Consider the following 12,770-nt stretch of genomic DNA (forward strand, 5'->3'; position numbering starts at 1 on the left):
GCCAGGACTGAATGGAATAGCGGGGGATGATGGGGGGTGATCAGGGGATGAGCCATGGGGTCGGGTGACCCCACAGGACCAAGATGTCCAGGCACAGACCGCCACTGCCGTAGTCTACAAGGCACCTATTTTGTTGCACACACCGCTCACTGCCCACCATGGCCCGTGGTTGCGCAGCGTGCCACGGGCTGTATGGGTGCCCCCATCCTACCTGGTGGACCTGGTTAGACACGGGTTATGCACCATGTTAACATGTTGGCTTTTCACCTCCTGCAGACAATGGACTTCGGAATCGAACCAGGAATGGTGGCCTTTATTCTGGCCACCCTAGCCCTGGGGGATGCACTGAGGCTGTACAAGCAGGAGCTGCTCAGGGAGGACCCTGAAGCAGTGGAGCCTGCCCCAGAAGTACGGGAGCCAGCCAATGGCCATCAAAGTGATGGTGTCCTGAGCTTTTATGCCACGGGGTACTTCCAGACGCCAAGTGGAGACCTCTCCGGAATCTCACAGGCCTCGGTGCACAGGTACATCTGTGCCATCACAGAGGCCTTTATGCCTGGTCGGCACAATAAATCAAATTCAATGTGGACGAAAATGCCCACCCAGGCAGTGGAGTTCTCCCTGGGTCCAGGGAGTGATCGAATGGCTGCATGTCCTTACACATTTCAGGCACAATCCTGCGTGAGGGATGCTCTTGGGTGACAGGAGTTATCCGCTACGGCCATGGCTGGTGACACCTATCCAGATGTCACAGACCGAGGCGGAGACCTGCAACAACGATGCGCATGCAGTGACAAGGGGCGTGACTGAGCAGTGTTTTGACATCCTGCAGATGTGTCCCAGGTGCTTTGACCACTCTGGAGGGGACCTCCAGTATAGGGCTAGGAGGAGCTCACATATGCAGCATCCTCCAAAATCTCGCAACAGTGCGAGAGGAAGGAATTAAATTCCAGGCCTAGTCCAATCAGGAGGATGAGGAGGTGGTCCAGGATGGGAAGGGCATGGAGGCCGCACTACATGTGCGTCAGGGCCGTCATGCACAAGATGCTCTAATCGCCCCCAGGTTCACCGACTAGGGAGTCTGGCCCATGGCATCAACAACCCATCCCACACCAATCCCCCAACGCCCCATGGCCCGTCCGACCATCCCCTTCACATGGCCACTCTTCCTTTACCAGCCCTCCCATCCTCTGAAACCCCCTGCGTGATTCCTACCTATGGGTATGGATACGTGTGCGGGTCCTGGGTTGTCCAGAGATCAGATCAGCCAACACCTGGGCAATGCCGGTGATGCCCTCAGCCATAACCCGTCGTGCCTGGGCCAAGCTCTGGAGTGCCGCTGCAATGTCCAAGTGGCCTGGGTGCATAGCTCCCTTTATCTGTCCTGTGCTTCAGCCACCGCCCACACAGAGTGCCTCAGGCCTAGGAAATCCTGACCCATGGCCGATATCTTCGCCCCCCCCAAGGCCTCCACTGCAGTCGCAGTGGCATGGGTGGCACGCATTGTTGCTACTGCCTCCTGCCCCTGCAGACGTCTGGACTCCTCCAACTGCACCTGCAGGCGTTCCATGGTTGCTAACAGCCCCTCATGTATGTCCTGGCTGTATGTCTGCACCTCCATTATCAATATGACCTCCCTTTCCAGATGCCCGAGACATCTTCGGAAAGAAGCTACTCCCTAGGGTTGGGCTGCCCTTCGACTCTCCGCCCCCTCGGGGGTTCCTACCTCCACCTGATGTACCACTTCACATGTGTGGTGCCCACCAGATGGTGCCCCAGGAGCCTCTTCACTGACATGCCCACTTGAGGTGAGTGTCTCTGGGATGGTGGATGGTGATGGAAAGTTAGTGTCGCCCCCAGACTGGTGCTCCAGGGTGTCTAGGCCTGGTGTTAGGGTGGTCTCCTCGATATGCATCACTTCGTAATCGCTGGAATCTGCTTGGGGTTGGGGGCATGGGACACCATATTCCACCGATGGTATTAAAAAAATAATTAGGAGAGAAGAATATAGAGTTTTTCACCCTCAGAGATTCAGGCGCGATCTAATGGAAAACAAAGTCCTGTTCTGGGTGGGATTTGCGGGGGTCATTCACGGCGCTTGCAGCACCGGGCACAACCCCGCCATTGAAAGGAACTCAGCGAGGAAGGCCCGGCCAAAGCCTGACTCAGTCACATTTCCTGCACTGAGGAGCTATGCTCTCCAGTGCAGGCAGAGCATGGCGCTCCGATCTCTTGACCCTCCTCCATGTGACCCTCGGGACCCCCAATGCCTCAACTCGCCTGTTGGGGGCCCTCAAGGCCCTCAAGCCTCCCCCCTGCACTTCACTTCATATGGGCAGGGCAACCCCCCCCAGGCCCGATCACCGGCACAGACAAAAAGCCACCCGGTCATCATGGCACTGCTCGCCTGGCACACCGACACAGTGCCCCTGCCAGCCTGGCAGGTTGGCACCCAGGTGGCACTGCCAGGGTGCGCAGGTGGCGCTGACAGGGTGCCAGATTTGCAGTGCCAAGGTGCCTGCTGGCATCAGCAGTGCCATCCTGCCCAGAGGCCAGTCACCCAGCAGCCCCAATCACCTCAGAGACCCCCAAGTGCAGTTCAACCTGGTCTCTGTTTGTGGAGACGAATGTTAAATGGCACTCAGCTGGGGTCTCTCGGTGAGGCCAATAGGTCCACATAGTTAAGTGAACTTTGGTTAGTAGTTTTAATCAAGTAATGTGTGGCTAAAAAGATGGATTTACAATCTATACTAATGTCTTAGACAAGGAGATCAAGAATAGTGTATCTAAGTTTGCTGGTGATACAAAGCTGGGTGGAAATGTAAACGAGCGGAGGACATAAAGAGGTTGCAAAGGGATATAGAAAGGTTAAGGGTTTAGACAACAAAGTAGCAGATCTAATAGAACCTCATACTCATTATTTGTTTTGCTGGTCAGAAATGTCATACATTTTTTAATGTTTTGAGAGATTTGGGTGTGCTCACACAAGGCACATAGAAAATGAGCAGACAGATACAACAATTAATTAGAAAGACAAATATTATGTTGGCCTTTATTGCAAGGGAACTGAAGTAAAATAAGAAGGAGTAAGGAGCAAGAACCAAAATTCCTCTCTGTATTTCGATTGGACACGATTTCATGCTTTAATTACAGCTTCCTGACAGATGTTGACGGTGGCAGTTTTCAGTGGATTTGCCAGTATAAAGATGGACACATAAATTTATAATGGAATGCGTTGACAGAAAATTTTGCAGATAAGACTTTCTAATGAGCTCTTCATCACTTCAATTAAGACTATAAGTTATGATTGTATTTTGCTCTCCAAGCATTGTACTATCTTGTCTAAGTTCATGATAAAGCACCTAATGTTAATTCAGTTGTTTTCTGTTCAAATTAATAAGCAATTTTAATAAAACACAGGAGGGATTTTCTTCGCATGATTTAAATTCAAATTAAGCAACTTGAATGTTCCCATCTAAAATGTATTACATGCAGAAGATGACAAATGTTGATGCTCAATAATCATTATGTTAGATCAATAAGAGGACAATAGAGCTCGTGCAAGTCATTCGAGCCTTGATACTATGAATCTAACATTTCTCACTGATCTTTCATTCCTGAAATGAATACTCAAGAGAAATCGAACCAAGTCACTCAAAGGTCACAGATCAAATGGCTGGACAAATCAATGAAATTGATGATTCAACAAGAATATTGAAATGATGATTAGGCATTGGGAACCAAGGGAGGTCTTCAGATCGTTAACATGGTACTGACATTATGTGAATGCCTAAAATCATAGTCCACCATGGGGGGGGGGGGAAGAACGATGGAAAAGGAACAGAATTTGTAGGGCGTATGATATCGGTTCCATTTATTTCAGTGCTGCCAACCCCACTGAATCTGAATTTGCAGCTTTTCCATTTTCTTGATATTGTGATGTTCATTTTGTGAATATAAACTACTACTGCTGGTGTTTTTCTTTAAATATCTGGCGATGTCCTTGGACATTGCTCATCAGACTGCATGCAAGGACTACATTGCACCCGTCGACAATGGCACTGCCGTGTCAGTTGAATCTGTTAGAGGGATGTTTCCAGTTTGCAGGGGTAGAAGACTTTGATGTATGCAATCTCAGAATTGTTCACTTTCTCCATAGAAATACTTGGGAAAGAGGCACTGAGTAGTGAAAGATCATGGGCGGGATTCTCAGACCCTGAGGCTAAGTGTTGACGCCGTCGTAAACGCCGTCATGTTTCTCGACGGTGTCAACATGCCCTCAGGATCAGCGATTCTGACCCCTAGAGGGGGCCAACATGGCACTGGAGCATCCCACGCCACTCCAGCTGCCGACCCCTGCGTCAGATGGAAACCGCGGGTCTGCGCATGCAATGCGTGTGTGCGCAGTGGGACCGGCACCATTACGTGCATGCTCGGTGGCTCCCTTTTCCGCGCCGGCCCTGATGCAACATGCGTAGGGCTACAGGGGCTACATGGCTACACGGAACAAAAGAGGCCTCCAGCCTGAGAGGCCGGCCCGATGATCGGTAGGCCCTGATCACGGGCCAGGCTACAGTGGAGGTCCCCCGGGTTCGGACCCTCCTCCCCCCCACCAGGCCGCTCCCGGATGCATGCACGTCGAGGTCCCGCCGGGTAAGAGCACACATGGATGGCGCCGGCGGGACTCAAATTTTTTGTGCGGCAGCTCGGGCCATCCTGGGTGGCGAATCGCCGGGGGGGGGGGTGCCTCGTAGAGCGGCCTGCAACCGGCGGCGAGTCGACAGCGCTGGCACCAATGGCGTCGATTCTCCGCTCTCCGGGGAATCGTCGGGCCGGCGCAGTGCGGCATTGCGTGATTCGCGCCCTTCCCGGCGATTCTCCAGCCCGGCCTGGGCCGAGAGAATCACGCCGCATTTCTGAGCAAAAGCAATGGAGAGAATAGCCACACGTGCAAGGAGAGCCACAATGAAGGCAAAGAGTTGTTAATGGAGGAACAGATTTGGAGCTCTACGCAAGGACTTAAGAAATAGGAGCAGGAGTAAAGTCTGCAGCCCCATACCTGTTCCTCCTTCAATAAGATTATGGCTGACCTCTTACCTCAACCCCACTTTCCTGCCCTTTCCCCAAACCTTAGTCCTAAATATACTCAATGACTGAGCATCCACACTGCTCTGGATTAGAGAATTCCAAAGAGTTACATTTCTCTGAATGAAGAGATTTCTCCCCATCCCAGTCCTAAATGGTAATCTTTCTTATCCCATGTCTGTGTTCCTTGGGTCTAGCCTTTCCAAACAAGAGATGCAGCTTCTTATTGATCTAAGTTGTCAAAGCCTACAGGTTTAAGAATTCTAGATGGTTGAATGAGATCAGTTCTCATTGTTCTAAATTCCAGAAAAATAAGTCCACTCCATTCAATCCCCCCTCAAAGGATAACTCTTGTCTCAAGAATCAATCTGGTGAACCTCTGTTGAACCCTATGTAAATGCTAAGCACATCTCTTCCTCAATTTTCTGTGCTGTAGACCTCTATGATCTAAGAGTTAAACGGACTCGAAATGAACGTGATTTTCTGACCATTCACGCCGGTAGCATTTACTGTCCCACCGACGGCTCACCCTTGCCGTGAGTTTTTGCTGCGGTGAGAGGTGCATTGAACGAGAAACCCTGTTGACAATGGCAGGATCAGAAAGACCCACTGCCTCCCACAGCTGTGAGACACGTCATGGTGGGGGAGGAAATTCCTGTCCTCTGTATCTCTCGACACAGATGCTGCCAGAGTTGCTGTGTTTTTCCAGAATGTTCTGTTTCTATGACGCAGCTTCATGTCTTTAACTAAAATGTTTAAAAACATTTTACATTGTTTATTCAGAACTTATATATTATTTTGGAACGGGAATGTTCTTTGAGGCGGTGAGTATTCAGGGAACTGCGAGCACACAATGGATTTCCAATAACTTAAGAGCATAGAAAGAACAAGGGCAATGAAAACAGAGGGTCGAAATTGAACTACTACGCATCTAAAAATAATCTGGAACACAATCTTATGTTCAATTTCCAAATTAGCTGTCCAGCAAAATTTATTTATGTTCCAGAAATTATCCAACGGAAGTTTTGGTAACACCACAGTGCAGGGGGCCTTGCATGGATTTTTTTTTAGATTTAAAAATGGTTCCTATGGATGCGACAAATAATTGAAAATAAATGCAGAGTAGTAAACTTAGCAGGCATCAAGTACAACAGCCTGTAGGCCCAGATAAGTAATTGTTATTCCTTGTGCTGTCTCAGTTATATTGAGATCCATGCCACTTATCCTTTGCTGCAACAGAGAATATAGACTCCTTCATTTATAGAAAATTGTTTTTAAAGATCTTTTCATGCATTTGACTATTTACAGACCCTCTACTTGCCACCCTCTCAGGTGAAAATAAAAATCTATAACATAAGGAACTCTTGCATTTTGACACCATATTTTCAACTTAATCATCACAGGAGGTATGGATATATATCCAGCATAGCACAGAAAAAAAAGTGGCACATTCTTTACAATGAACAATAATCAAAGACCTCAATTTAAGATTGTGAAAAGAAGACCATTAAAAGACTGCAGCATTTCTTTTGATGGATAGCTTTTTCTACACAAACGGCTGCTGACCAATCATAATATCTTGGTACAGATCAGTCACCCTCCCTATGGCAGAGAAAAGAAAAATAAATCACATTAAATAATTCTCATGAGGAAGAAGAGTATTGTATGAAGAAAATAGCAGCACAAAACCAAATTATAGGCTTTAAATGCCTTTTTATTTAATACCCACCTTCCGAACAACAACATTGTAGTGGTTTCCTTATGTAACACAGACACAGGGCAGTAGGCCAAGTGGTTTCATTTTCACAATAGAGCCCTAAACACTGTCGCTAAAATCACAAAGGAGCGTGGCAATAAAATGGCTTGGATCAAAGAACCACAAATGACTAAACACTGAATTAGTTATAAAGGTGTAATTCTATCCCAATATTCAGGTAGCATTTTCAATTTAGAGTTGGTTACCTGAATTCCAATATTCAACTAAAACATTTTAACTCCTTCATAATCATTTAGAAATTTTCGCAGTACAAAGATAGACTTCCCAGTAATTTGTGACTGCAAATCAGTCTGGTTTGAGGCACATAATGTAACCGTACCTCAGTTAGAATTCATAAGGGAGACTGCAGTCAAACCTCTTTCTCCATGGCTCCCCTGCCTCTTGCACACTTTCAGTATCAACTTTTTTTCCACATCCCTGTGTCCACATTTATAATGGAAATGGGCGAACATTACTATTGTGCCAATAGTGGTGCCATACCAGTTCAAGAGCAGGAGAAGATCACATGACCCCCTCGAGCATGTTCTATCATTCAGAGTCAGAGAATCACCGGGGGCGCGGGAAATTCCCGCCACTCCGCTCCAATGCCGGGCCGCCGATTCTCCAGTAGCGCCTGCGCGGTTGGGGGCCTCTGAAATAGGCCCCCGCAGCGATTCTCCGCGGGCGAAGGGCCGAGCTCCGCCGAGTCCTGCCGGTGTGGTTCAAACCTGGTACCACCCGGCGGGAGCTCGTACCCGCGGCCGCTGTGGACGTCCTGGTGGGGGGCGGGGGATCTGACTCCAGGAGGCCTCCATTGGGTCCAGGCCAGCGATTGGGGGCTTCTGATCGGCAGGCGGCTGCGATCTGGATGGGGCCTACTTCCTTCCATGCGGGTCCGCTGTTAGGTCCCCGACATGTTGCTCCACGCCGGCGTGGAGACGGCAACCATGCGCACGCGCTGACATGGAGACGGCCGTCGCGCCATGCACGGACCCGTGCCGGCAGTGGAACGCATGCGCGGACCCGTGCCGGCTGTGCAGGGCTGCCCTTCGGCGCCGGATGAGCGTGCAACACTCCGGCGCTGTGCTATCCCCTTAAAAACCATTGAATTGCTAGGCCAGGAGGCCTGTTGACGCCAGTGTACACCACTCCGGTGTTTAGGATTTCGGAGAATCCCGGACATTGTGTTTCGACTTAGATAAGCAGGTCAGGGGATCTGAGTTGAATAAAGATGATATAATTAATGGGAAGAACCAGGTCCATAGCAGGCAGCTTTGCTTTTATTTTTGCCAGGAACTTTAAGCTAAGCAGCAGATTTTGCCAAAGCTGTTAGGCTAAGCAGTAGTCTGACACAGACAGAAGAATCTGCAGGCTGTTTCCCGAAAGGATCACTCTTTCTCTTCAAGCAGTCTTTCAAGAGATCTCGAAATAAATGCACAGAAAGCAGCCCTCTGTTTTCTAACTTTACTTATAAATGGCTTTTGACCTGTAATGGATTTTGCTTGATTTGAGATAGAGATGGTATCAGTTAGAAGCTTAGAGTGTTTTATTTTACTATTAAGAATTGTTTAACTTTTAATTGCATTGCAGGAATATCGGGGACCATGCTTTTATATTTTCTATATTCCCATATCTGTTCATTTTCTGTCTAAATCACACACTAAAAGGCACAAATGCACAAAAGCAAGTTAGACCTCACTAGAAAACAGGGAAGGGTTAACTCTGACATGAGGCAGGCAGTAATCAACACAGGCCATTAGCACCCACAATGGCAAAAGTCTGAGAAACCCTTTTTCATTCGCAACACCATCAGTGATACCATGTGGAGACAGCCAGGCTCCAAGAAAGATCCTTATCCCCGGACATCCAGACTGGGAAGGCCGTTACCACTTCCTCATAACTGAAACTTCCTTTTAACATTCTAAATGGGGGGCAGACATCGTCCGGAGATGCGACTATCAGCACTGTTTCATACAATGTCTGTACTTTACAAAATTATGCGAACTGTCCGGCATTCAATAAAACAAATCAATATGCTAGTACTAGGTTCTGTGACGTTTTTCAAACTATCTGCATTCAGTGAAGAATTACCATATCAATACGGCACTTTACGATATTGAACATATAAGTGACCATTGCAATGTACACCCTGGGAGAAACATAGACTCGGGGGAACGTGCATCTTCAGGGCCGAGCACTCTGTGTCTCCCACATGCATGTGAAACAATAAAGATTTTTCCTTGAAGCTCAACACAGTCTTCAAAACTCAGCTTTAATTCCCTCCAACAATTGTAAGCTGTTTTCTGTGATGTTAATGTGGTTTAACCCTGTGTTAAGAATAACGTTTGTTTTAATAGAACATATCCCTATTTGTCAGTGGAATCACTTCTAGAGTGGCGATCCTTTCCTCACAGTTTTACAAATTTATAAACATGTTTGGGGTTCTTGTCCAGTATCCTAACAAATGTTGGGGTCTGGTCTGGGATCATAATAGTCACCCCTAATTGCCCTTGATGGTCGTGTCTCAACTCCACTGTCCCACTCATTCCCCTGATTCCCTCAGAGATCAAAAATCTGTCCATCTCACCGTTAAATATGATCATTGATGGAAATTCCACAATCCTTTGCAGCAGAGGATTCCAAAGATTCTCAACTTTGGAGTGAGGAACTTTCACCTTATCTGGATCCTAAATCAGCCTTTTATCCATTACTGTGCCACCATTTTCTGTATCCCCCAGCCAAAAAAAAACAATTTCTCAGTGTCAATCCTATCAAATTACTTTAGAATCTTGTATGTTTCAATTAGATTGTTTCTCATGCATCTAAACTCGAGAGAGGATCGGCCAAATTTACTCAACATTTCATCATAGGACAGCCCTCTCTTCCCTGTGACTAATTTAGTGAGCCTTGGCTGTGCTGTCTCCATTGCAAGTAAACCTTTCCTTTACTTTGGAGAGAGAAAAATATATCTAGTACCGCAGATGTGGTCTCACCAACGCCTGATCTAATTCTGGGCAGATATCCTTGTTCTTTTACTCCAGTTCCTTAAAGGCCAACATACCATTTTTCTTCATAATTACTTGTTGTAACTTTCCATGTTCCTTGTACGAGCACACCTAAACCAAAAATTTTTGAAAAAATATCCTGTTTGTCTTGTGAGCAAAGCGAACAATAAGTGTGAGATTCTTTTACATCTGTCACATTGTTGTCTACTTCCTTAACTTTTCTTTTTCTTATTATAGCCTTTGTGTTCACCTCACAGCTTACATTTCCATCTAGATTTGTATCGACAATAAACTTAGATACACTATTTTTGATCTCTTTGTCTAAGACGTCACTATAAATTGTAAATTTCTGAAGCTCTAATAATGATTCTTGTGGAAGTCCATTAGTTACTATCTGCTTCTTGTCCTCCATTCATGCTATTATTCCAAATTCCATGAGCTGTTATTTTGCTTTTTTACCTTTTATATGGAGCATTATCAATAATTTTTTGGAACTTAAGTATACTACATCACCTGACTCCCCTTTATTTACTCTCAAAAAACTAATCTTTGTAAAACATGGCTTCTCTTTGCAAAACCTTCTTGACTCTGTTTGGTCAGCCTATGATTTTCTGAGTGCATTGTTAAGACATCCTTAGTGATATTATGGACATGGGAAAGGGATCAACTGTAACTCAAACTTCCCTTCCTCGTCAGTCCATAATCAATGTTGTGTAATTTTGATATGGCTGGTGTGAATTTGCAAACCCGGATTAAGTGCAGGGTGCCTTCGAAGTAAAGACTGTTCAACAGATGTATCGACAGGCCCTGATGGCTGATGTAGTCAAAGGAGAAATTTCTTACAGGCAAATAGGTTGGAGAAGGCTTTTAAAAGGTGTTAAGCCTCACAGGCTTTGAAAAGGTAAGGTGACACAACCTTTCTCCAGCTGTGATGTTATTGCTGGTGTTCGTCAGACTGTCCAGTCTGACTCTCAGTTTTCAGATTAAAGATTTGCAAAATCAAATGGCAGTTTTGACTGCATGGTGAATGGCCATTGATACACAATGGCAGGTAAATGATGATCTTTTGCAGTGAAGACCATGAGACCATAAGACGTAGGAGCAGAATTAGGCAACTCGGCCCATCAAGTCAGCTCCGCCATTCAATCATGGCTGATATTTTTCTTATCCCCATTCTCCTGCCTTCTCCCCATAACCCCTGATTCCCTTATTAATCAGGAACATACCTATCACTGTCTTAAAGATACTCAGAGATTTGGCCTCCCCCAGCCTTCTGTGGCAGAGTTCCACAGATTCACCACCTTATGGCTTAACAAAGTCCTCCTCATCTCTGTTTTAAAGGATCGTCCCTTTAGTCTGAGATTGTGTCCTCTGCTTCTAGTTTTTCCTACAAGTGGAAACATCCTCTACACATCCACTCTATCCAGGCCTAGCAGTCTCCTGTCAGTTTCAATAAGATCCCCCTCATCCTTCTAAACTCCAACGAGTACAGACCCAGAGTCCTCAACCGTTACTCATATGACAAGCTCTTCATTCCAGGCATCATTCTTGTGAACCTCTTCTGGACCCTTTCTAAGGCCAGAGCATCCTTCCTTAGATACGGGGCACGAGAAGAAGAAGTTTCAGTCACCTGGCCAAAAACTATTGATATAAATACAAAATAGACAGTAGTTTTTAGCACTTCGTTATGGATAATCAGTCTCGATAGCCCTTAGTTGCAAAAGTCAAGTGAACCTCTTCATCAGTGATCTTACAGTTCATTAGGGTCCGCTTTAAAAGGAATACAGTTTTTTAAATTGTTATATCTTGATGTGTGGATTTGGTATGTCAATAACATATTCCAGCATTTCCCTGACAACTCATGTCAGGCTAACTGGCCTTTTTTTCTCTCTATTTCTTGAATAGCAGTTTCACATTTGAAAACTTCCAATCCACAAGCACCATTTTAGAATCTCGGAAATTTTGAGGAAGTATAACCAATGCATTCACTCGCTCTGGTATCTTCAGAACCCAAGAATGCCAGCCAACAGTTTCTGAGAATGTTCTGTCTGTTAGCCCTGTACGTTTCTCCAATACTTCTGTTCTGTTCAAAGTAATTACTTTAAAGTCCTCACTTTTATTCCCTTCTATTTCTGGTGCCCATGATTGTAAGAACAGACACAAAGGGTGAGATTCTCTGGCCTCCCCGTGGCGTGTTTCCTGGCAGCGGGAGGAGGCCCGGTGTTGTCCGGTGGCGGTATCTTATAATCCCGCCGCTGTCAATGGCATTTCCATTCAAATCGACCCACACCTCCAGGAATCCAATGGTGGGGGTGCACTATCGGCAGGACCAGAAGATCCCATCAGTGTGAACAGCCGGAAGATCTCGCCCAAAATATTTGTTCATCCCAGGAACAAAAGACTCATCCCAGTTTAAGCAATGTTTCACTTGCATCTCTTCCAATTTGGCCTATTGAATTTGCTGCTCCCAATGTGGTCTCCTCTATATCGGAGAGACCAAACACAGACTGGGTAATCGCTTTGCATTCAGGATCCTGACCTTCCCATTGCTTGCCATTTAACAAAAGACCCAGCTCCCATGTCCACATGACTGTCCTTGGCCTGCTGCAATGTTCCAGTGAAGCTCAACGCAAACTGGAGGAACAACATCTCATCTTCCGGTTAGGCACACCAATCTTCTGGTCTCAAAGTCAAATTCAACAACTTCAGATGATTAGCTCTACCCTACCTTGACCAATTTGTTTTCATCCCATTTCATTTTAATTGTCTTTTACCATTTCTTTCTTTCTTGTCTTTTTAAATATATATTTACCCCCCCCCCCATCTTATCCACATTTCCATACCCTTTCTCCCCTTTGCTTCCCCCTTTCCCTCCCCCCACATCTACATCTGTCACAGTTTAGCCTCTGATGTTAGTTTCTCTG

General features: G+C 46.2%; 1 protein-coding gene across 1 annotated transcript in view; it reads right to left on the bottom strand.

Moving 5' to 3' along the window:
* The window catches only part of csmd2 (CUB and Sushi multiple domains 2), a 2,254,685-nt gene that overhangs the window by 2,179,888 nt on the left and 62,027 nt on the right, over positions 1-12,770 (bottom strand). The window lies entirely within an intron of this gene.

The sequence above is a fragment of the Scyliorhinus canicula genome, chromosome 1 (assembly GCF_902713615.1).
Source record: "Scyliorhinus canicula chromosome 1, sScyCan1.1, whole genome shotgun sequence".
Taxonomy (NCBI): Eukaryota; Metazoa; Chordata; class Chondrichthyes; order Carcharhiniformes; family Scyliorhinidae; genus Scyliorhinus; species Scyliorhinus canicula.